The following is a 26,283-nucleotide window of genomic DNA, read 5'->3' as shown; positions in this document are numbered from 1 at the left end:
AAGTGGTTAAAGGCAGGGCTTTCGGAGCCAGGCGGCTGGGATTTATTGCTCAACTTTGCCATTAAGTGTGTGATCATAAGTACAATGAATAAGAGCCACCAATGCGTGTTCTGTTTAATAAGTACAAAGTATTTACAGTAAGGGATGAAAGCAAAGCTATCCTCCATCAACCACTCTATACATGATTTGTATCTTCTTCAATTTTTCCCCCAAGTTATACACACTGGTAGATAATAGACACATTCATAATGCCAATAATATTGGTTTCCAATTGAAAGCAATAATTTAATGATTTAACATGGACTGTTCTCTAGGTTAGTACATACAGTTTATCCATGAAAAAGATGACTATAATATTTTTTTTTTATATTTTTTATTGATTTTTTACAGAGAGGAAGGGAGAGAGATAGAGAGTTAGAAACATCGATGAGAGAGAAACATCGATCAGCTGCCTCCTGCACATCTCCTACTGGGGATATGCCCGCAACCCAGGTGCATGCCCTTGACCGGAATCGAACCTGGGACCTTTCAGTCCGCAGGCCGACGCTCTATCCACTGAGCCAAACCGGTTTCGGCGACTATAATATTTTTTAATCTTATTAATTATTGGTCTATTTAATGGGCATTTAAGTTTCCATTATTTTGCTGTTTTGTTGGTACAGTGAACATCTTTTCTTTTAAATATATTTTTGTTGATTTTAGAGAGGAAGAGAGAGGTAGAAACATCAATGATGAGAGAGAATCATTGATCAACTGCCTCCTGTATGTCCTCCAGCAGGGATCCAGCCCGAAACCCGGCCATATGCCCTGACCAGGAATTGAACCATGACCTCTTGGTTCATAGGTTCCACTGAGCTATACCAGCCGGGCCAGTAAACATCTTTGTACATAAATATTAAGGTTGTTATTTCTGTAAACTAGATTTCAAACTGGGCTGATGAATCAAAGAGTATGTATATATTTAATTTAAAATATTTTAGAGATATCATTGACAAATAACATTATAATAGTGTCAAGTGTACAACACAATGAAATATACACGAGACAGCTCTTTTTCTCCCTGGCTGCTTGGGGATCAGCTACCTTCATGAATGACACAGTAACTATCCAGGCCAGGAAGTTCATGACCAACAGACCAGTTCAGTGGAAACAAATGGTCATTGATGTCCTTCACCCTGGGAAGGCAACAGTATCTAAGACAGGAATCTGGGAAAAAACTAGTCAAAATGTACAACGCAACACCAGATATCATCTTTGTATTTAGATTTAGAACCATATTAGTGATGCAAGACAACTGGCTTTGGAATGATTTTAGATTCCTTGGATTATGCAAAGAAGAATGAACCCAAAGACATGGCCTATATGAAAAGAAGACCTCAAGAAAACAGCCAAAGGAATGCTAGAACAGAATGAGCAAAGTCATGGGGACTGCAAAGGTCATTGTTGGTAATGACAAAAAGAAGGAGTACAGATTCCTCAGTGAGTTTATCTGTGGTAATTGTGCAGATTTTTCATGAGAGTGTCAATAAAGTCGAAATTTTAAAAAATAGACAGAAGCCCTGACCGGTTTGGCTCAGTGGATAGAGCGTCGGCCTGTGGACTCAAGGATCCCAGGTTCGATTGCGGTCAAGGGCCTGTACCTTGGTTGCGGGCACATTCCCAATGGGGGAGTGTGCAGGAGGCAGCTAATCGATGTCTCTCTCTCATCGATGTTTCTAACTCTATCCCTCTCCCTTCCTTTCTGTAAGAAATCAATTGCCGGGGTCCAACCCCAGCAGGTCCAGGGGTTCCCAAAGGCGTAGACGGAGTCGGCGAAGAAGGAATGACACCGAGACAGCGTTCAGTTGATCAGCAGCCTAGCCAGGATCTCTAGCCAAGTTCTGGTCAGGATCTCCAGTGAAGTTCTGGTTAGGATCTCCAGCCAGGTTCTGTGTCCATGTTGTCTTGCTAGGTTCTCCAGGTTCTCCAGCCAGGTTCTGTAGCCATGTTCCCTCGCTAGGTTCTCCAGCCAGGTTCTGTCCAGGTTCTCCAGCCAGGTTCAGTCACCAGGTTCTAGTCAGGTTCTCTTGCCAATTTCTAGGGGAATCCTGTTCCAGGGGTTCCCAAAGGTGTGGACGGAGTCGGCGAAGACTATCCACCCTCTTCCTACGGTGGAGTCCTATCCATCCCAAGAGTGGGGCGCTTACCTAGGGGTCCCTGTTCGGGCGCCAGATGCCGGGGTCCAACCCCAGCAGGTCCAGGGGTTCCCAAAGGCGTAGACGGAGTCGGCGAAGAAGGAAGGACACGGAGACAGTGTTCAGTTGATCAGCAGCCTAGCCAGGATCTCCAGCCAGGATCTCCAGCCAAGTTCTGGTCTGGATCTCCAGAGAGGTTCTGCTTAGGATCTCCAGCTAGGTTCTGTGTCCATGTTCTCTTGCTAGGTTCTCCAGGTTCTCCAGCCAGGTTCTGTAGCCATGTTCCCTCGCTAGGTTCTCCAGCCAGGTTCTGTCCAGGTTCTCCAGCCAGGTTCAGTCACCAGGTTCTAGTCAGGTTCTTTTGTCAATTTCTGTAGTCAGGTTCAGTCCAGGATCTTTTGCCATGTTCTCTCCAGCGAAGTTCTTCTGTCTGTAGGTTCTGTGTAGGTTCTGTGCCTAGGTTCTGTCTCTCTTGGTTCTGTCTTCTAAGTTCTGTGTCTTGCTGTCTTATTGCATCTGTATTTATACCAGTTGATTCAAATCCTATCAATCTCTATTCCAAAGGTTAGGCCGTTTCTTATCTCCATTCCAGGGAGTAAAGATTATGTAGCTTAAGCATGATTGTTCATAGTTAAAGTGATTAATTACCTGCCTGGCACTTAGTTAAGAGGTTTTATTCCCTCCCTAACTTCAGGGGAAAATCCCTACCTGGGGAAACAACCTTTCTCAGAGAGGTGACCTTGGTTAAAACACATAGTGTCAAGAAGGTGAGCAAACATATTAAGAACAGTATACCATATATGCCAGGTCCCTTGAAACAGCAAGGATGGACTGGCTCCCGGCAATCAATAAAATATATTTTTAAAAAAATAGACAGAAGACAGATTAGCAATAAAAAATAACCCCAAACTTAATGCATACGTATGTATGGGAATCCAGCACATAGGAGAGAGTCAGAGACCCCTCATGAAGGAGAGATTCAGAGATAAAAAGGGAACATGGGTATATGACATTCTGAGGCAATCACATACTTTATAAAGTGTTCTCCCAAAATTTCCAGTACCTACTTGGCACCACACATAGTTATTAAAATATTACTGACTACATTCCCTGTGTCTGCAGTATTCTGTAACTACCAATTTGTAGTTCTAATCCCTTCACCTTTTTTACCCAGTGCCCCAAGCCCCCTCTCTTCTGGCAACCATGTCTGTTCTCTGTATCCATGGGTCTGTTTCTGTTTTGTTTGATCATATATATTGTCATTTAGGTTTCACCTATAAGTGGAATCATATGGTATTTATCTTTCTTTGACTGATTTATTTCACTTAATGTAATACCCTGTAGGTAGGTCCATCCATGCTGTCACAAATGGTAAGATTTTGTTCTTTTTTATGGCTAATATTCCACTGTATAAATGTACCCCCACATTTTCATCCACATGTCTATTGATGGGCACTTGTGCTGTTTCCATATCTTGGCTATTGTAAATAATACTGCAATGAACATATAGATGTATATATGTTTTCAAATTAGTCTTCTGGATTTCTTTGGATATATATGCAGAAGTAGAATCACTGGGTCAGAAGGTAGTGCCATTTTTAATTTTTTGAGGACACTATAATGTTTTCCACGGAGGCTGCACCAATCTGCATTCCCACCAGCAGTGTACTAGGGTTCCCTTTTCTCCACATCCTCACCAGCACTTGTTGTTTGTTGATTTATTGATGGAAACCATTCTGGTAGGTGTGAAGTGATACCTCATTTTGTGTGTGTGTGTGTGTGTGTGTGTGTGTGTGTGTGTGTGTGTGTGTTTTAAGACATGTTTTTATTGATTTCAGGAGAGGCAGAGAGAAATAGAAACATCAATGATAAGAGAGAATCATCGATCAGCTGCCTCCTGCATGCCTCCTGTGGGAACTACACCAGAGGTGCCTGATAGTCAAGGGCAAATAAAGCACAGAGGCCTTGTTGTCAATATACCAAACTGTCCAAGGCCACTCTGCACCTAGGCTAAGATACCATAAGCAGGTGCATGGACCCACAATGCACTGTGACCTTCTGCAGCCAAAATGATTGATGTCACTGTTGGCAACTGGCCTTCTTTGTCTCTAAGGAGTAGAATACATGTTATTTGCCCAGCTGAGAGAGAGAGAAGAAGCAGAGGCGGTAGGCACAGAGAATGTAGCTCCTAAGTGAACAGGAGAGAGGAGAGCTCAGACAGAGCTAAGAGCGGATACTGCTACTATGTAAGGCTAAGAGATCATAGAGAGCTCAGATATAGCTACCATGTTAGCCAGCCAGCGTGCTGGGCAGGGAGACAGGAGAAGCTGCTGAGCAGAGAGGCTAAAGAAGCTGCTGAGGCAGAAAGCTACTATGTGAGGCAGCGTGTGGTTGCTCAGATCAGAGCTGTGGGTACAGAGACTAATGTTGCTTTGTGGGAAAGATGTATCTGTTCACCAGCTGGTGTCTGGCTGCCTGCCTGTATGGACTTTGCTGTAAAGGATTGTCTTGCCTGTATAGGACTGTTGTGCCACTGGCTTCTGCAATAAAGACTCATTCTTATATACTCACAACTTCTCATGGCATCTCCGGATAAGAGCTGGCATCCAAGGAGCTCCAGCCCTAGGCAGGGGAGCTTGGACCCAACACCTGTAACTAGTGAGCAGAGGATAAAGGAGGAACTTGGACTACATTCCCACCAGTTATAGAGTGGGCAGGGTTTGAGAAGGACCTGCCCTGGCATAGTCGGGAAGAATTTAGAAGAATGTATGGACTCAGATTAACTCAGAGCAGCAGCCCTGAGCAGCGCTCCTGCTGCCTCTGATACCAGCTACTGGGGATTGACCAAAACCTGGGCATGTGTCCTGATGGGGAATCGAATCGTGACCTCCTGGTTCATGAGTTGATGCTCAACCACTGAGCAACACCAGCCATTTTTATTGTGGTTTTAATTTGCATTTCTCTGATGATTAGTGATGTTGAGAATCTTTTCATATGTCTATTGGTCACCTAAGTGTCTATTCAGGTCCTCTGTCCATGTTTTAATCGGATTGTTTTTTTTTCTTTCTGGTGTTGAGTTGCAGGCTTCAATTATTTTCTTTATTGATTTAGGTATTACATATGTGTCCTTATCCCCCGATCGCCCCCTCCCCCCCTCACTACGCTGGTGTCTGTGTCCATTGGTTAGGCTTATATGAATGCATAAAAGTACTTTGGTTGATCTCTCCCCCTTACCCACACCCTTCCCTACCTTCCTTCTGAGGTTTGACAGTCTGATCGATGCTTCTCTGCCTCTGGATCTGTTTCTGTTCATCAGTTTATGTTTTTCATTATATTCCACAAATGAGTGAGATCATGTGATATTTATCTTTCTCTGACTGGCTTATTTCACTTAGCATAATGCTCTCCAGTTCCATCCATGCTGTTGCAAATGGTAAGAATTCCTTCCTTTTTTTTTTTTTACCACAGTGTAGTATTCCACTGTGTAGATGTACCACAGTTTTCTAATCCACTCATCTGCTGATGGGCACTTAGGCTGTTTCCAAATCTTAGCTATGGTGAATTGTGCTGCTATGAACACAGGGGTGCATATATCCTTTCTGATTGGTGTTTCTAGTTTCTTGGGATATATTCCTAGAAGTGGGATCACTGGGTCAAATGGGAGTTCCATTTTTAGTTTTTTGAGGAAACTTCATACTGTTCCTGAAGTGGCTGCACCAGTCTGCATTCCCACCAGCAGTGCACGAGGGTTCCTTCTTCTCCGCATCCTCACCAGCACTTGTTATTTGTTGATGATAGCCATTCTGACAGGTGTGAGATAGTACCGCATTGTCGTTTTGATTGGCATCTCTTGGATGATTAGTGACTTTGAGCATGTTTTCATGTCTCTTGGCCTTCCTTATGTCCTCTTTAGAAAAGTATCTATTTAGGTCCATTGCCCATTATTTGATTGGGTTGTTTATCTTTCTTTTGTTAAGTTGTATGAGTTCCCTGTAAATGTTGGAGATTAAACCCTTATCGGTGATAGCATTGGCAAATATGTTCTCCAATCAGTGGGCTTTCTTGTTGTTTTGTTGATTTCTTTTGCTGTGCAGAAGCTTACGACCTGTACTCAGAAAACTACAGGATGCTGAAAAAAGAAATAGAGGAAGACATAAACAGATGGAAGAACATACCATGCTCATGAATTGGTAGAATCAACATCATTAAAATGTCCATACTACTCAAAGCAATCTATCGATTCAATGCACTCCCCATTAAAATATCAACGACATATTTCATAGACTTAGAATGAACTCTCCAAAAATTCATCTGGAATAAAAATACTCCGAATAGCTGCAGCAACTTGTCTCTAAAATGCAGTTGGTATAAACAAACAAACAAACAAAAACAAACAAAAAACCCCCGACTAAAGTAACTTTTAAACTAAGACCACAAGGTTTTCTTGTACTTAGCTTAGTAAAGGGTGTCATGAATATTGAATTAGAAATTTATGTTACTCTGTTTTGTGAAACATAGGAATATTCATATATATATATATATATATATATATATATATATATATATGTAAGGAAACCATGTTTTTCTGATATATGTATATATTTAATTATTAAACCTGGATCATTAGAGGTGTAGAAAAATGAGGTAGATAAAAATCTTAGTGAAATTAGTTTTGGGGTGATTCTGTTGTGTGCAGGTGTTGGATAAGGTGACTCACTCCTAGCCTGTGATGTTCTGGCTCCAAGAAGAATGCAGAGAGCAGCAATCAGGAAGAGTGGGCTGCTGATATGATCTGTTACTTTGTTGAATAAAGGAAAACAAATCACTTTTAAAAGTGTATTATGTTTTGAATTTCAACATCTCTTCTATGCCTTTTTGTTAATAAAGTTGTTAGCAAATTAAGGATATTAACCTGCAAATAATCATTGACTTAAAAAATGTTCTTTTTTCCTTATTGATTTTAAAGAGAGAGAGGGAGAGAGAGAGAGAAACATTGATCAGTTTCTTCCCACATGCAACCCGACCAGGGACTGAACCTGAAATCTGGGCATGTGCCCTGACTGGGAACGGAACTGGCAACCTTTCAGTGCATGGGACAATGCTCAACCAACTAAGCCACACAGGCCAGGGCAGTAATCATAATCATTGACTTTTAAGGACACATGCTTTGACAAAGAAATGTGAAAAAAAGCCTACTGTTATAGAAGGTACTTATTTTTAATATAATTCTTTATTGTTGAAAGTATTACATATGTCTTCTTTTTTTCCCCATTGACCCCCTCCAGCCTGCCCCATTGTCTGTGTCCATGGACCATGCATATATGCATACAAGGTCGAAGACACCTTTTTAAAAAAGTTTTTATTAATTTTAGAGAGAAAGGAATGCAGAAAGATAGGTAGAAACATGGATCTGCTGCTTCCTGCAGACCCCCTACTGGGGACCCAGCCCAGAACCTGGGCATGTGCCCTCACTGGGAATCAAACCGGTGACCTCTTGGTTCATGGAACAACCATTGAGCCACACCGGCCAGGCTCAAAGGCACCTTTGCTAAAATATTTCAGTCTCAGCTACCTCTAAACCTGAAAGGTCTGTTTCTTATGGAGTTATATCATCATAAAAGAGAACACAGATTTAAAGGCAAGTTAGTCCTGGATTTAAATCCTAGGCCCACCACTTACTGTGGAAACACTATAATTTTTTTAACAGCTTGATCGAGGTATAATTTAGATATCACAAGATCTAACCATTTTAGTGTATGATTCAATGTTTTTTTAAAGTAAATTTACAGTTATGAAACAATTACCACAACCTAATTTAACAGTATTCCTATCACCCCTAAAGCTCCTTTCTGCCTATTTTCAGTCAATCCCCATGACCCAGCAGGCACTAATAAAAAAAAAAATTTTTTTTTGTCTCTATAGTTATGCCTTTTCTGGACATTTCAAATAGAAATAAATCCTAATATTTGTGGCCACTTTCTTTCATTAGGTCCACCTGTTTCAGTAGTTTGTTTCTTTTTATTGCATAGTAGAATTCTACTATATAGACATATCACATTGTGTTTATCCATTCAACAGTTGGTGATCATTTGAAATTTTCCAATTTTGGTAGTTATGAATAATGCTACTATAAATATTCATGGTCAAGTCTGTGTAAGAAAATGTGTTTTCATTTCTCAGGGGTAGATACCTAAAAATAGAAATCTAAGTTTGTAGGGTAAGTTTAATTTTTAAAAAAATCTGTTTTTATTGAATTCAGAGAGGAAGGAAGAGGGAGAGATAGAAAAAACAATGATAAGAGAGAATTATTGATCGGCTGCCTCCTGCAAGCCCCCCTCCACTGAGGATCAAGCCCACAATCTGGGCATGTGCCCTTGACCAGAATTGAACCTGGGACCTTTCAGTTCACAGGCCGATGCTGTATCCACCGAGCCAAACCAGGTAGGGCATAATTTCTAAAGAAACTTCCAAACTGTTTTTCAGTATCTGCAGTTTGCATTTCTGTATAAATTTTAAGATCAGTTTGTCAATGTCCATTAAAAAAAAGGTTGCTGGAATTTTTCTCAGGATTATGTTGAATTTATTATGGGGATAATGTGTATTTTGTTCTTAATTCTATTAATGAAATATCACATTAGCTGCTATTTGGACACTAAACCAACCTTGCATTCCAGGTTTTAAATGCCACTTAGTCATGATGCATTATCCTATATGTATATTGCTGATATATTGTTGAAAACTTTTGTGTGTATATTCATGAAGGATATTGGTTTATAGTTTTGTTGTGATATCTTTGTCTATCTTTGATATGAGGATAATCCTCCTATCTAATAAAAGAGAAAAATGGTAATTGGTGTACGACCACTACCCTTTCCATTGGCTAATCAGGGCAATATGCTAATTAACTGCCAGCCAAGATGGCGGCCGGCAGCCAGGCAGCTTGAAACTAACATGAGGCTTGCTTGCTTCACTGACGGAGGAAACCAACGTTCCCCGCCTGCCACTGCCAGCGCCCCAACCTCCTGATCAGCCCTGCTCTGTGCCTGATAGGGGGGAGCTCCCCAACCCCTGATCACCCTGCGGCTCTGTGTGTGACAGCGTGCGGTGCCCCAACCCCCTGATCGGCCCTGCTGTGTGTGTGACAGGGGGCAGGGCCCCAACCCCCTGATCGGCCCTGCTCTGTGGGTAATAGAGGGCGGCGCCCCAATCCTCACCCCACGGGCCCTGCTCTGTGTGTGATGGGGTAGAGCCATAATCTCCCCATCGGCCCTGCCCTTAGTGTGACAGTGGCGGCGCCCCAACCCCCTGATCCACCCTGCTCTGTGTGTGACAGGGGGTGGTGCCCCAACTGCCCTATCGACCCTACTCTGTGAGTGACAGGGGGGAGCTCCCCAACCCCCTGATTGACCCTGCTCTGTGTGTGACAGGGTACAGAGCCCCAACCCCCTGATGGGCCCTGCTCTGTGTGTGACAGGGGGTGGCGCCACAACCTCCCCATCGACCCTGCCTTGAGTGTGACAGGGGGCGGTGCCCCAACCCCCCAATCGGCCCTACCCTGAGCGTGACTGGGGGTGGCATCGCAACCTCCCAATCCACCCTGCTCTGTGCATGACAGGGGGCGGTGCCCCAGCTCCCTAATCGCCCTGCTCTGAGCCCGACCAGGGGCTGCACCTGGGGATTGGGCCTGCCCTCTGCCACCCGGGAGCAGGCCTAAGCCAGCAGGTCGTTATCTCCCGAGGGGTCCCAGACTGAGAGAGGGCACAGGCCGGGCTGAGGGACCCTCCTTCCCCTGCCGAGTGCACAAATTTTTGTGCACCGGGCCTCTAGTAGGATAATATTGTTTTCATAGAATGATTTAGAAAGTATTCCCTTCTCCTTTGTCTTCAGGAAGAGTTTGGGAAGAAATGATAATCTTTCTTCTTTAAATGTTTGTTAGAGTTCACCAGTGACACCATCTAAACTTGGGCTTCATTTTTTTTGGAAGATTTCAATTACTAATTCAATTTCTTTATTTATTGTAGGTATATTAGATTTTTTTTTATTTGAGTCAATTTCACCTAATAGTACTTTTATTAGGAATTTGTCCATCTTAGTTGTCCAGTTTGTTGGCATAGAGTTGTTGATAGTATTCCCTTATGATAATTTTAATTTGTATAAAATCATTAGTAATGTCCCCTCTTTCATCACCGATTTTAGTAATTTGTGTTTTCTCTTTTTCTTGGTCAGCTTTTATTCTTTTTAAATATGAAGATAGTATTCATCTCATAGAATGAATTGTATTATTCTCTTTTCTATTCTCTAAAAGGATTTGTGAAGGTTTGTATTATTAGTTGAATGTTTGAAGTCATCTGGGCCTGAGCTTTTCTTTGTGTGATGATTCTCCCCATCCCCCATCCCCTGGGTTATTGTGGGGTTTTTTTCAATTAGAGGCCCAGTCATGGATTTGTGCACTGGTGGGGTCCCTTGGCCTAACCTGCAGGGATCAGGCCAAACTGGCTCTCCGACATGCCCTGAGGGGTCCTGGATTGCAAGAGGGCAGTTCTCAGGTGACGCACCCCAGAAGTGGGCTCCCTCCTCTCTTCTCCCAATATGATGCTACTTTTTCTCTGTATTGGTCTTGCTTCTTTCATCTCACTTTACCTAAGTTTGGTGGTAACTGACGACTCATGGGCATTTAGCTGCAAAATGCAATTATTTAGCAAATAGGATTTGCTTAACCTGGAATTTAGTCAGCCTAGGGCAGGACCCTGCTCAATGTCAGGCTCTTGCCCAGACGCTCCCTCCCAGGCTCTTCGTCCATGCAGAGTCCTGTGGTGGCAGGTACCTCCTTCTTCCCAGCTGAGCTACTCCTTCACCTCCTTCCCTCCCCAGAGGTTGCTCAAGGGAAGCTGTGGCTGGTTTCCCAGTCAAGAGTGGTAGCGGGAAAATTTGCTTCCTTCACTGGAAATTGATGTTAAGCAGATGGGTCGGCATGGGAGTCAGACATCGCGGCCGCAGCCAGTAGGTACTGTACGTCTTATCATTTAGCTAATTGAGTTGAAAAGTTTCTATAAGGGCCAGACCCATGATCTTTGCAATGGGCTAGAGGCCCAGTGGGAAGCCCAACCCGAAGTGGGGAGCCAATGATCTAGAGGCCCAGTGCACAGATTCATGCACTGGTGGGTTCCCTCAGCCTGGCCTGTGAGGATGTGGCTGAAACCGGCTCTCCAACATCCCCTAAAGGGTCCCGAATTGTGAGAGGGCGGTTCTCAGGTGACACACCCTGGAATCAGGCTCCCTCCTCTCTGGTTCCACGTGCATCACCCAAGAACCACAGCTGCCAAGTCACCGCAGCTCAGCATTTCCTGGATTGAGCATCTTCCCCCTGGTGGTCAGTGCGTGTCATAGCTACCGGTTGGACAGTTGAATGGTTGGATGGTCGCTTAGGCTTTTATATATATAAACTAGAGGCCCGGTGCACAAAAATTTGTGCACTCGGGGGGAAGGGGGAGCCCTTCAGCCTGGTCTGTGCCCTCTCGCAGTCTGGGACCCCTCGGGAGATAACGACCTGCTGGCTTAGGCCTGCTCCTGGGTGGCAGAGGGCAGGCCCAATCCCTAGGTGCAGCCCCTGGTCGGGCTCAGTGCAGGGCCGATTGGGGAGTTGGGGCGCCGCCCCCTGTCATGCACAGAGCAGGGTGGATCGGGAGGTTGTGATGCCACCCCCAGTCATGCTCAGGGTAGGGCCAATTGGGGGGTTGGGGCACCGCCCCCTGTCACACTCAAGGCAGGGTCGAAGGGGAGGTTGCAGCGCCATCCCCTGTCATGCACAGAGCAGGGCCCATCAGGGGCTTGAGGAGCTCCCCCCTGTCACTCAGAGAGTAGGGCCGATAGGGGAGCTGGGGCACCTCCCCCTGTCACACACAGAGCAGGGTGGATCAGGGGGTTGGGGCACTGCCCTCTATCACCCACAGAGCTGGGCCGATCAGGGGGTTGGGATGCCACCATTCTCACACTCAGGGCAGGGCCTATGGGGAGGTTATGGCTCTACCCTGTCACACACAGAGCAGGGCCGGTGGGGGGGGGGGAGGGGTTGAAGCGCCACACCCTGTCACACACAGAGCAGGGCCGATCAGGGGGTTGGGGAGCTCCCCCATATCAGGCACAGAGCAGGGCTGATCAGGAGGTTGGGGCGCCTTCCCCTGTCACGAACAGAGCAGGGCAAATAGGGAGATTGTGGCCCTGCCCCCTGTCACACACAGAGCTGCAGGGCGATCAGGGGGTTTGGGCGCTGCCCCCTGTCACGCTGATCCCGGTGCTGGGAGGCATATTACCCTTTTACTATATAGAACAGAGGCCTGGTGCATTGGTGGGGCCGGCTGGTTTGCCCTGAAGGGTGTTCTGGATCAGGGTGGGGATCCCCACTGGGGTGCCTGGCCAGCCTGGGTGAGGGGATGATGTCTGTTTGCAGCTGTTCACACACCCTTCAGGGTGGGGGTCCCCACTGGGGTGCCTGGCCAGTCTGGGTGAGGGGCTGAGGGCTGTTTTCAGGCTGGCGGGTGACGGAAGCTCCCAACTGCTCCTTTTTTTCTTTTTTTTTTTTATTCTGGGCTAGCTTTAGCTCTGAGGCTCCAGCTCTGAGGCCTCCGCTCCTGAAAGCAGGTATCTGGTTTGTTTCGGTTCTCTAATCGAAGCAATGTATAACTCCAGCTCTGAGATCCCGGCGGGCTGAAAGCAGGTTTCTGGGGTTTTGTTTAGCTTCTATATTTGTTACAATGTTTCAAACTGCAGGCTCAGAGGCCGGCAGCGGCAGGCGGGGAACGTTGGAGTCCTCCGTCACTGAAGCAAGCAAGCCTCATGTTAGTTTCAAGCTGCCTGGCTGCCGGCCGCCATCTTGGCTGGCAGTTAATTTGCATATCGCCCTGATTAGTCAATGGGAAGGGTAGCAGTCGTATGCTAATTACCATGTTTCTCTTTTATTAGATAGGACTAGAGGCCTGGTGCATGAATTCATGCATGGGTGGGGTCCCTCGACCTGGCTGGTGATCGGGGCCAATTGAGGCCGATCGGGGCTGGCCGGCTGGAGGGAGAGACTGTGGGAGGTTGGCTGTGGGAGCGCAATGACCACCAGGGGGCAACTCCTGCATTGAGCATCTGCCCCTTGGTGGTCAGTGCATTGTCATAGCGACTGGTCGACGGGTTGTTTGGTCAACTGGTTGTACTGGTCACTTAGGTTTTTATATATATAGATTAGATTTGACATTCAATATTATATTGGTTTCAAGTGTACAGCATAGTGATTGGACATTTAGATAACTGATGAATTGATCTCCAAGATAAATCTAGTGTCCACCTGACACTATACACAGTTGTTATCATATTAATGACTATATTTCCTATGTTTTATATCAAATGACTGTTTTGTAGCTGCCAACTTATATTTATTAATCTTTTCCCCTTTTTATTCAGCTTCCCAACCTCCTTTCATCTGACAACCATCAGTTTATTCTTTATCTCTTATGTTTGTTTCTTTCTTTGTGTGTTCAGTTTTTTAAAAATTTATTTCTTTACTTGAGAGAGAGAGAGAGGGAGAGAGAGATATTTGTTGTTCAACTTATTTATGCACTCATGTGCCCTGACCGGGGATTAAACTGACACTCTATCCACTGAGCCAAACTGTCTGCAGTGGTTGGCAAACTGCAGCTCGCGAGCCACATGTGGCTCTTTGGCTCCTTGAGTGTGGCTCTTCCACAAAATATCGAATTCTGTGCACAGGCCATGAAGTTTCAATCGCACTGTATGTGCGTGCCCGCACGTGGTATTTTGTGGAAGAGCCACACTCAAAGGGCCAAAGAGCCGCATGTGGCTCGCGAGCCGCAGCTTGCTGATCACGGGTCTAGGGCATTGGTTGATTTTGTACGTGCCCTGACCAGGGATCAAACCTTTAACATTGGCATTTTGGGAAGAAGCTCTAACTAACTGTGTTACCCAGCCACCCACTATTATCCTTGAATTTTCTATTATTTCCTTTAATTCTGTTACATTTTGCTTCATATGGTTTGGGACCCAGTGGTAGATGGGTATATATTTATAATTGTTATATCTCCCTGATGAATTGATGTTTTCAAAAAATGTCTTTTTAAAAACTGATTTTAGAGAAAGAGGAAGGGAGAGGGGGAGAATCATTGATTGGCTGCCGTCTACACACCCCCTACTGGGGTGGGGATTGAACCTGCAATCCAGGTGTATGGCCTTGACTGGAAATTGAACCCATGACCCTTTGGTGTACTGCCGATGCTCTAATCACTGAGCATACTGGCCAGGGTGAATGTCAATCATTGTCTCCAGAAATACTTTTGTTTTAAAGTCTATTCTGCCTGATATTATTTAAAGCCTGTTCTGCCTGATATTAATGTACCCACTTACAGCTCTTTTATGGTTACTAATTACATGATATGTATACAGGGTGTGCAAAAGAAATGTATACATACTTTGAATAATTCTTAATTTCAACAGGCTAAAAAAGAAAAAAACACCAATGGGTCAGCTGTTAAAGTGTGTATACATTTGGGTAGAACCCACAACCTGGGAATGTGTGCTGACCAGGAATCAAACCTGCCATCTTTTGTTGTATAGGATGCTCCAACCAACTGAGAGATACTGACTGGTCAGGGCAGTGCCTCCTTATTGTTGCTTCTACTCACTTCCTTTATTACTCAAAGATTATTTATTCTTTTTGTTTGTTCGTTGGTTTTTTAATTTAAAAAATGTTTTCCTTTTAGGTTATTTATTCTTTGAATAACCTACTCTGTTGGGTTACTTTAGGTGTTGACTCTAACATATTGGTATTTATGTTTTTTGGTCTATTAAAAATAAAATACCCCACTTGCAAAGCAATCAGGAACATGCCAGTTTTCAAAAGAGATAATTTATAAAAGATCATTTTTTAATCTTTATAGTATAAGAAATTTATGGAATCTGTAATTTCTCATATCAGGTCATTTCACCAAAATGAAGATTATTACTGGAGAGAGAACTAAATCAATGTCATAAAGCAGAAAAATATTTTCATTATGGGAAAAGTGATGGTGAATACTACAAATATTTGTGTTAAAGTGTATCAATGGCAGATTGGATATTTTGACCTTTTATGTCTTTAAGAAACACCTTGAAAATACTGTTATTTATTTAATGTTTCATATAACTAATTCACTTCCAAATATTTCTGAAGAATAATACATTTATATAACCCTCACCTTTTATCACCTAGAACTGGGGAACTTCCAAAACTTTGCATGCAAGCTGTTTTTAAAGAGAAAGGTAAATCTCCTTTAATCCAATGCCTTTGAAAGATTGTAAGTAGTTCATTACTTAAAAAAAAAAAACTTAAAAAAGAAGAATAAATGAATATCTTGGATTAAATACATTTTTTCTTGTTACAAGTAGGTACAGAGCCTTGTCATGTTACTGTTTTCATTCTAAATATTAATCTATAGCAACGGTTTTAACCTTTCACATTTCATGGCACACATGAACCTTTCACATTTCATGGCACACATGAAGATTGTACAATTCTGCAGCACACCAAAAATATATTACATATATTTTTTGCCAATCTGACAAAAAATAGGTATAATTTTGATTGATTTACAAAAAGATAATGAAAGTAATTACCTATCCTTTTTGCTCCAAAGTGACTTAAAAAAAAATCAGGTACCTATATTTGTATATAAGGATTTCTGTTACCAAGAATTAACCAATCATAATGTTCTCCAGGTCTATCCATGCTGTTGCAAAGGATAAAATTTTCTTCCTTTTTATGGCCAAGTAGTATTCCATTGTGTAAATACCATAGCTGTTTTATCCACTTATTTACTGATTGACACGTGGGCTGCTTCCAAATCTTGGCTATTGTAAATAGTGCTGCAATGAATATAGGGGTGCATATATTCTTTTGAATTATTGTTTCAGGTTTCTTTAGATAAATTCCCAGAAGTAGAACAAACTGAACTAACAAGAAAAATAAAAATAGACTCATAGAGAGCAGGCAGATAGGTCTGGTAGAGTGGCGGGTATGGAGGGTGATGGAGGGATTGAGCAAAGAAGAAAAAAAGACAACTTATGGATGCATACAACAGTGTGGTGATTGCGGATGGAGGTGGGAAAGGGAATAGGGGGGATAAATGGTGATGGGGAAAAAAGGAACCAATCAGATGCAACCTTATTATGCAACATGACCAATAAGATGCCAACTCTGTTATATGACCTATGTATTTATGGCTCAAGACGGCATTCACATAGGATGGCTATAGTTGTATTGGCTGTTGTCATTTTTTTATTTGACAATATAAGGGAAAGAGGTCAGTGCCTCTGATGAGATAGTTAGGTATTGCATGATTTAAAATCTTGCAGCATACCAGTTGAAAATCATTGATCTATAGCAACAAGCTGATTCTGTAAGAGGGCATTTTTTGCAGCTTGCTTTCTCAAATGTACAAGTCAATCTAGCCCTAGCTGGATTGGCTCAGTGGATAGAGCATTGGCCTGTGGACCAAAGGGTCCTGGGTTCAATTCCAGTCAAGGGTAAGTACTTGGTTGCAGGGCCCTGGTCAGGCCTCATGCAGGAGGCAACCAATCGATGTGCTTCTCTCACATTGATGTTTCTCTCTGTCTTTCCCTCTCTCTTTTACTCTCCTTAAAAGTCAATGGAAGAATACCCTCTGGTGAGGATTAATAACAACAACAACAACAAAAACAAATCAATCTGAAGGACAATACCAAGATCTATAATGTATGATAGTAATGCGTATAATTTTGAATGAGAATTTACCTAAAATTGAGGTTATAATAATTTGGTTTTAATTTATTCACTTAATATATTTTTTTACTAGATTCTTATTCCCTTTACTATTATTAGCATTACTAATGTTCTATTTAAGGTTTTCAGATGTTAACCACACAGATTTAAGAGCTGGGATAGCTGGCTAATATACTCTACCATTTCCTAATTGTGTGGCTTTGGGCAACTAAACTCTCTGTGCTTCCTTTTCCTCTTATGTAAAATGACAGAATAAAGCCCACCTTGCAGGGTTTTTATGAGAATCAAATAAAGTGGCATAGATATATAGATATAGATCTAGGTATAGATATCTATATCTATATATGTGTTTACTATTTGTAGGTAAGATCCTGTTAGTCTTAAGGATCTGCTGATAAAAGTAGCAATACTAATAGCATTTATCTTATATTTGTAGTGCCTTAGACATTATGGAAAAGTTGCACATTTAACACCAGTAGGAACCCTGTTGTAATTGATACTGAAGCCGTTTGCAGTATGGGCAGGGAGTGCATTTATGTTAAGTTGTTGCATTTTGCCATGGCTATTCGGATAGTGCTCAACTGTCTATTCCAGCGCATTTCCCTTTCCCTGAGATCGCAGAGTAACTCCTTCACGTCTCTTCTCCCTTCCACTCCTTTCCCCTCCCAGTCCCTCCCCCTAACCCAAAGCTTTTACTAAACTTTTAAAGAGAAAATTCATGAAACACAAATATTACATTTAAAAATCACAGATTCTTTTCATTTTATGTTCTTACTCATCATGTCCATAAAAATGCAGAAGGAATATTATATTCTAAAGAGTATCATTATATGGGAAAGAAGAGCTTCCCATTTGAGAAATACTGTTGCACAGTTTAGAAGCCGCTGCATAATCTTAAGAGTGGGGTATTTTTTAGGAAGTGGATGAAGAATATTTCTAAATTTGCTAGTCTCATGGAAAAAACCATGGCTGATTATTTAAATAAAAGCCAAAAAGTTTCCAAATACATATTTTTTCAAATTATTTTTCAAATTATTAAGATATAACTTAGGAAGTTTATAATTTTCTTAATGGATTTGCAGATATTTAAAATTATTTTACCCACATTTTGAACAATAAATGGTTAGTTACAAGTTAAGTGTGGATTGTAAGATTCACAGGAACATTACTTCAGTTCCTTCAGCTGAACCTACAACTAGTCTTATTTTGATTGACCATTAGGTAATTATACAGGAATTTCAATTTACAGTGTTACTTGATGTCCACTAGGGGGGACCAAAGCACAAACAGGAGTACATGCTTCTATTCCCCAAAGTGGTGAAAAACCCAAGCCACTTCAGACTGCCCCTCTGATAGTCACAAATTATTCTTCAAACTTTCTAGTGCTAAAAGGCCAACTCTATCAGGATAGACAAACAAACCTATGGAAACATTGAGGAATCAATGGTGGACAAATAGTTTAGAGTAGAGCAAAAGGTTGCCTAGAGTCTTTGATAATTTGAAAGTTTAGTCAATTCATAGAAAAGCACTAAACTTATTTTGAAATTGTTTATCTTTTAATAAAAGGGTAGCAAGATGTACCCTTATAAGTTTTCTTTTAAAATACTTGACTCATGAGGCCGGTGTGGCTCCGTGAATGAGCGTCGACCTATGAACCAGGAGGTCACGGTTCCATTCCCAGTCAGGGCACATGCCCTGGCTGTGGGCTTGATCCAGTGTAGGGCATACAGGAGGCAGCCGATCAATGATTCTTTCTCATCATTGATGTTTCTTTCTCTCTCTCCTTTTCCCTTTCTCTCTGAAATCAATAAAAAAATATATATATATTTAAAAATTTTTTAAAACATTTGACTAAAAGACAAAGGTGAATTTTGAAATATGACTCCATAAAGTAGTAAGTTAGTATATTATAGGTCATGTTGAATATTCAGAAGTAAATTTTTATTGGAATCATGTCCAATTGTTTTATTTGTCAGGGAATTACTAAATCAACAAATCCTAAAATTTGTTTGCAATTTCTAATTTAAAAACCTTATTTTCTCTATATTCTCTATATTCCACAAATGAGTGAGATCATGTGGTATTTATCTTTCTCTGACAATAGACTGATGAACAGGGACAGATCCAAAGACAGAGAAACAGCGATCAGACTATCAATCCCCAGAGGGAAAGTAGGGGAGGATGGGGGTAAGGGGAAGAGATCAATCAAAGAACTTATGTGCATGCACATAAGCCAAACCAGTGAACACGGACAATAGGGGGATGAGAGCATGAGTGGGGGGGGGAGGTTGGGGGTTAATGGGGTGATGAAGACACATTTGTAATACCTTTACCAATAAAGAAATTTAAAAAAAATACCTTATTTTGAAAATTTTGTTTTCCAAAATGAAATCAACATGCACTTGAGAACTCTGAATTTCAAGTTCAATATTTCTGCCATTGCTTGAAATCTCTGATTTATAAAATATTTTCATGATATGAAGCAATGCATTTGCATACTGTTTGTTCTAACTTTCTTAAAGCATTTTGCATTTTGTGAGACCTAATATTCCAAGAAAAACAAAAATTATTTTATTTAATGTAAATATAATTTAATAATCTCATATTGCAATATTTTTCAAAATTAAAGGTAAACAGTCAGTTAAGAATGTAGAACTATAGATTCTAAACTACATTGTTTTTTTTTAATAAAAGCAGCTTGAATTTTATTGCTAAGGTGGTATAAAAAAATCACACAACATGGGAGATGAAAACATAGCTTATTTAAAATGACAATAACAACAGAACTGTTAAACTTCAAAGATCCATATCGCATCTATTTCTCTGCAAAGTACAGGAAGGTATTGCAGAAACGAAATGTCCACTAGATGCCACACTTCCTTTGCAGAGGAAAGCAGTACTGGCTTCTTGGCAACTTGATGCAGATGCTATTGTACCTGGTAACAGGGCCCTAATTCAACTGCCTTTTTCCTTATATTTGCTCTCTGATGCCCTTTTCCCATTAATATGCCTATTTATTCAAAACCTGCAGAGTAGTGGTAGCTTGTAAAGTTCTATTAAAATCCTTCTGAAGGAGTACAAGGAGCTTACATTTACGGATTTTAAAGATCAAGTCATCTTAAAACAGAAAAAAAATAAAGATCTATCAGTTATCATTGACATTTTTAGTAGGCTGAATTCAATAATGAAATGAATAGAATTCAGGATAGAGGTAGGCAGGGTGGGGAGAAACAGGGCGCATCTGCAAGAGTGTCAACATTAAAAATAAAAATAAAAAAGAAGTATGAGGCATTAATTTTACAAGCCCCCACCCTATGCTATGAGTTAAACCTAACAGGACTATTGAGAATTCAGAGTACTTATACTTAGTTTGAGTCACAATATTTGATGTACCTGTGAATTGTCAATTATGGCATCTTTATGGGAATGCAATCTAAGGTTAGTATTTGGTGATAAAAAGTAAATAGCATACTTTACTCACATGATAATGTGAGGCTGAGGCCTATTCTTTGTTTCCTTCAGATTACTAGTCACTTGAGCAATTCTTTTCTAGGAAATTACAACTTTATAGGAATTGTGTTTTTCTTATTCTCAAAATATTTTGAGGATGTGATCACTGTATCTGATCATTAAGGAATCTACAGTAAATTTTTAAAAATTGCACTCAAACTGCCCGGCTGGTGTGTCTCAGTGGATTGAGCATTGTCCCATGGACCAAGAGGTTCCAGCTTGGATTCCCTGTCATGGCACATGCCTGGGTTGCTGGCTTGATCCCCAGTAGAGGGTGTACAGGTGGCAGCCAATTGATGTGTCTCTCTCATCGATGTTTCTATCTCTTTCCCTCTCCCTTCCTCTCTATCTAAAAATCAATAAAAACATATTTAAAAAATAAAATCACACTCAAACTTATTTTAGTTGCTGGAGTAACTAGTGAATTTACCAGTTGGTTTGCAATTTTTTTCTTTTTCTAAATGGATGTGTTTTAAAGGCTAATTTTCAGATAAATCCTTTTCAATATAACCTGTATGAAAAGGTCTCTCTTAATAACTGACATAAGGTTGATCAAATTTACTGGCCAGTTTATGGAATAAAATAAGTTCTGAAGAGAAGAAGAAAACTCAACTAAACAACAAAAACAACAAACAAATCAAGGAAACTGCTTTGAACTCTCAATCTGAAAGATTTGTATATCTGTATCAAGATGCTATCAAAATAATTCCTGTTATTTCACGTTTTTCCTAGTAATTTTTTCCTATGTACATAGCATCTATTTTTTAAAAAATATTTTTTATTGATTTCAGAGAGGAAGACGAGAGAGAGAGAGAGAGAAAGAGAGAGAGAGAGAGAGAGAGAGAGAGAAAGAAACATCAATGATTAGAGAGAATCATTGATTGGCTGCCTTTTGCATGCCCCACACTGGGGATCGAGCCTGCAACCCGGGCATGTGCCCTGACCAGGAATTGAACCGTGACCTCCTGGTTCATAGGTCGATGCTCAACTACTGAGCCACACCAGCTGGGTCATAGTCTCTATTTTAAAGATTCCATTCACTGAGAAACAGATGTGATTTGTGATAACTTTCCAAAGGAAACTAGAGAAAACTGATGAATCAAAATGCGCTTTTGTAAAAAGGGTTCATGTAAACAAAGCAAGATAACAATGTTTGACACTTGCTAAAAGCTACTGTAAGAATAGATTGCTGTTCATTCTAGTTTCTTTATGATTGTCTTTTAAGAGTATGCACTGAAAGCCCAAAGTGTTATTTATAGGTGAAGGACACCTAGAAACTAAGTCCTCAAGAATAATTTCCCCCCACATTTGAATGATGCTACTATGGCAAATATACTGTAATTTATTTCCATTGAATTCTAAGATAAACAGAGTCTGCTTTAATGACAAACTACCATTAGCCCTTGGATTTTTCAAGGAAATTGTGTCTGTATCAGAAATCACATAGAAAGAAATTGTCAGACAATGAACATAATTGAGCATCAAGAATATCGTTTACATCATTTTAAGCGCCGTGGAAAGTATAAATAAAGTGCTTGGAGAATTCCTTTTCCAAGTGTCAAAAATATAAAAATAGAAATACTAGCAAACGGAGGTCCTAGTTGGTATAGCTCAGTTGGTTGGAATGTCATCCCATGCACCGAAAGGTGGCAGGTTCCATCTCCAGTGAGGGCACACCCCCTAATGGGGATTGAGCTGGCAACCGGGCATGTGCCCTGACCAGGAATCAAACTGTGACCTCCTGGTTTATAGGTCGATGCGCAACCACTGAGACTCGCTGGCTGGACAATGTCTTCCTTCTATTGATGTAATTCCTTCCCTTTCTCATAAATGCCCATTGCTTTTGTCTCCTAATTGGAGCATTATTTGGGTTTCTGCCTAAATCAATGCATTATTGATTTCAAATAGATGCTTGTTGTCTCTCATTTTGAAAGGCTTTTTTATTTTTAGGTAAATACAATTAGAGCTAAGCTAAACTAAAGCATGTTGGTGATGAGTGGAATGTACTAGTGTATAGATCTGGATCCTGCTAAAAATTAAATCAAAGATGTGTGTGTCAGGGTAGCCTGGTGTGTCTTGGAGGTAGAGTGCTCTCCTTAGGCAAGCAACAAGATCTTAAACATCTTGTTTTTTTATTATTATTTTTTCATTTTTTGCTCTTTTTGTTAAGATCTTAAGCATTTTAAACTCTAATAGCAGAATATGTTCATTGTTCAAATTCTCAAACAATACAGAAGTATTAATAGAATATCTAAACAAGCATTCAAGTTGGAATATGTTAGTATTAATGTTTTTCTATTAATATAAGTGTACATTATAGAAGGAATTTCTTAGTAATAATTTGAATAATTACAATTGTTAGAAGAAATACCTATTAACTACCTACTACATGTGCACATCCATTTTCAGGCCTTTGAGTACAACAGGAAGAACTTAGAAGCTCATAAGGGCCTTTATCATCTCTCTTGGAGATAAGAAAGTCCTAAATTTTGGATGCTCAGATACCTTTTTGGGTTACCTTCTCTCTTTACTCACACCCGCTGTCATCCCCTACCAGTTAGTAGGATAAACAAAGAGACTTTATTTTATTTTGTTTTAAAAATGTTTACATCTTATTAAATTGCAAGACAGAAATTCCAACAAAGGGGTGAGGTCTGTGATTGGTTTTTAAAAAATATATATTTTTATTGACTTCAGAAAGGAAGGGAGAGGGAGAGAGAGGGGGGGGGGGAATATCAACAATGAGAGAGAATCATCAATTGTCTGCCTCCTGCACGCCCCTTACTGGGGCTTGAACCTGCAACCTGGGCATGTGCCCTGATTGGGAATTGAACTATGACCTCCTGGTTCATAGGTCAGTGCTCAACCACTGAGCCACAACGCCTGGGCTCAGGAGACTTTATATAATCTTCCTACAAAAGTGTTGGGAAAACAGAAAAGTATTTAGTAGATCAGCCCTTAAGTTTAAAATTTGACTGATCCTCTTTCTTCCTATATTCTGATTTCATGCCCATGTTCAGGTTCATCCTGCAGGAGGTATTAGCATTGAGCAGACCTGACCAGGCTCAACTTCCACAGCAGCTTCTTCACCTTGGCCATAAAAACAGGAGTCTTGAAAGTACTTGAAAGTGCATTCATGTTAGGTGCATACAAGTCCTTTCATGGCCCTATTTTTTGTTGTTGTTAATCCTCACCCAAGGATATTTTTCCATTGATTTTTTTAGGGAGAGTGGAAGAGAGAGGGAAAGACAGAGAGAAACATCGATGAGAGAGAAACACATCAATTGGTTGCCTCCTGCAGGAGCTCTGACCGGCATCGAACCCAGGACCCTTTGGTCCACAGGTTGATACTTTATCCACTGAGCTATACTGGCTAGGGCTCATGGCCCTATTATTATTACTATTATTTTTTTTGCTGGAAAAAGCTTTATTGCTTCATTTGGTCCAATGCATGGGAGAGGGCTTCAGGGTGATTAAAAGAATAGCTAGCAGTTTTGGGGAGAGGCTCAAGTAAAAGCCAGACACCAGGGGAATGAGGAGGGGCCTCTCAAAGGCCTCTGGGCTTCAAAGGCTCCTAGTCGGGCTTAAGGGTGAGCCTTTCGAAGAGATACTCGCCCAGCCCAGCCTGGGGGCCGGCCAGCCTGTGGATGTTAGTCAGGTGGTCGCTCATCTTCTTGATGAGTTTCACCTCCTCACCCTGGAAGTGGTTCTCCAGGAAGTCACAGAGATGAGGGTCTGTGTGGGTAGAACCCAGGGCCTGCAGCTAGCTCCAAAAGGGCCTGGTTAGGTTCCTCTCCAAGGCCAGGGCTACTTCCATGGCGTCCTGAGTTTTGCCCACTCATCTGGGGAGGCTTCAGCACGTCCTGGAAGAGAATGTGGCCACCGTGCTTGTTTTCAACTTTACCAGACGCTCAGTGCCCTCGGCTTCTTCTCCCCCCCAGCTCGCGGAAGAAGTGGCCATGCCCTCGAGAGCCACATTGTCAGAGTCAAAAATGAAGCCCAGCGAGAGGTAGGTGTGGAGCCCGCAGATGCCCGGTGGCCCGGAGGTTGACTGCAGCCTCCACCTCGGTGGGACAATTCTGACGAAGTTGGGACTCATGGTTGCTTGGCAATAAGAAAGTTAAGGTAGAAAAACAACAACCGGTGTGTTGGCTGGTTCTGCAGGTGGCTCTGAAAGTGGTGACTGGATGAGATGCAGGAGGGTGGCCGGAACCCGAAGAAGGGGCGTCCCTGAGTCTGTTCCGTCCAAAAACTGTTGAAGCAAGAGACAGATTGGGGATTGCCGAGGGCACTGCCCCTATTTTTAATATTCTTCTTCTTTATCCTCCAAAATTACATTGAAATTTTTTTCATATGACAGCAGTATCTTTTGTGCATATTATAGATACTAACATTTATATAGTTATAGGAATTCACACTAAAAGTAAATTTTATGAAAAATATTAGAGATTATAAAAGTAATACATACATATAAACTAAGCAATAGAAATTTATGTTACACAGAAAATGAAAATATTTTTCCTCATGATCTCTGTTTATTTTTATTCTATAATCATTATTTTTAAAATGTTTTTATGGATTTTTTTAGAGAGAGAGGGAAGGAGAGAGAGAGAGAGAGAGAGAGAAACATCTATGTCAGAGAGACACATCAATTTGTTGCCTCCTGCATGAGCCCTGATGGGGCTGGGGATGGAGCCTGCAATCCAGGTAAGCACCCGTGACTGGAATTGAACCCAAGACCCTTCAGTCTGTGGGCCCATACACTATCCACTGAGAAAAACCAGATAGGGCTGCTTTTTAAATAATAATAAAATATATATATATATATTTCAAAGAGGAAGGGAGAGGGAGAGAGAGATTGAAACATTGATGATGAGAAAGAATCATTGATTGGATGCCTCTTGCCCCATACTGGAGATCAAGCCCGCAACCTAGGCATGTGCCCTGATCGGGAATCGAACCATGACCTCCTGGTTCATAGGTCAATGCTCAACCATTGAGCCACACCGGCTGGACTCATTTATTTTAAATATATTTTTATTGATTTCAGAGAGGAAGGGAGAGGGAGAGATAAAAACATCAATGATGTGAGAAACTCATTGATCAGCTGCCTCCTGCATGCCCCACACTGGGGATCGAGCCTGCAACCCAGGCATGTGCCCTTGAGCGGAATCAAACCCGAGACCCTTCAGTCTGTAGGCTGACATTCTAGCCACTGAGCCAAACCAGCTAGGGCAATGATGGCGAACCTATGACATGTGTGTCAGAGGTGACACACGAACTCATTTATTTGGTTGATTTTTCTTTGTTAAATGGCATTTAAATATATAAAATAAGTATCAAAAATATAAGTCTTTGTTTTACTATGGTTGTAAATATCAAAAAATTTCTATATGTGACACAGCACCAGAGTTAAGTTAGGGTTTTTCAAAATGCTGACACGCTGAGCTCAAAAGGTTCGCCATCACTGAGCTAGGGCCTGGCTGGACTTATTTAACTAATTTTTGAGCTCATAGAGTTGAGATTCAGAGAGATAAAATGACATACACAAGGTCACCTATCTGGTAAGTCTTAAGTTTTTCAACAAATACAAATCAAAGACAATGTTAAGAAATACTAGGGGACATCTTCCAAGGAATAATAATTGAGTAATAGTTTGTCAAAATATCCACAATTAATGAATATCCAATTGTTTATATGAATACTAGAGGCCCAGTGCACAAAATTTGTGCAGTGGTGGGGGTCCCCTCAACCCGGCCTGCACCCTCTCCAATCCAGGACTCCTTGGGGGATGTCTGACTGCTT

At 41.5% G+C, this 26,283-nt stretch overlaps 1 pseudogene; it reads right to left on the bottom strand.

Moving 5' to 3' along the window:
* The window catches only part of LOC118653793, a 42,373-nt pseudogene extending 17,796 nt beyond the window's left edge, over nt 1–24,577 (bottom strand).
* Between the last annotated feature and the right edge of the window lie 1,706 nt (nt 24,578–26,283).

Source organism: Myotis myotis, unplaced genomic scaffold, assembly GCF_014108235.1.
Source record: "Myotis myotis isolate mMyoMyo1 unplaced genomic scaffold, mMyoMyo1.p scaffold_m19_p_1, whole genome shotgun sequence".
Taxonomy (NCBI): Eukaryota; Metazoa; Chordata; class Mammalia; order Chiroptera; family Vespertilionidae; genus Myotis; species Myotis myotis.
Note: the sequence above shows the minus strand (reverse complement) of the source record. Positions and strands in the feature narration are given on the sequence as shown.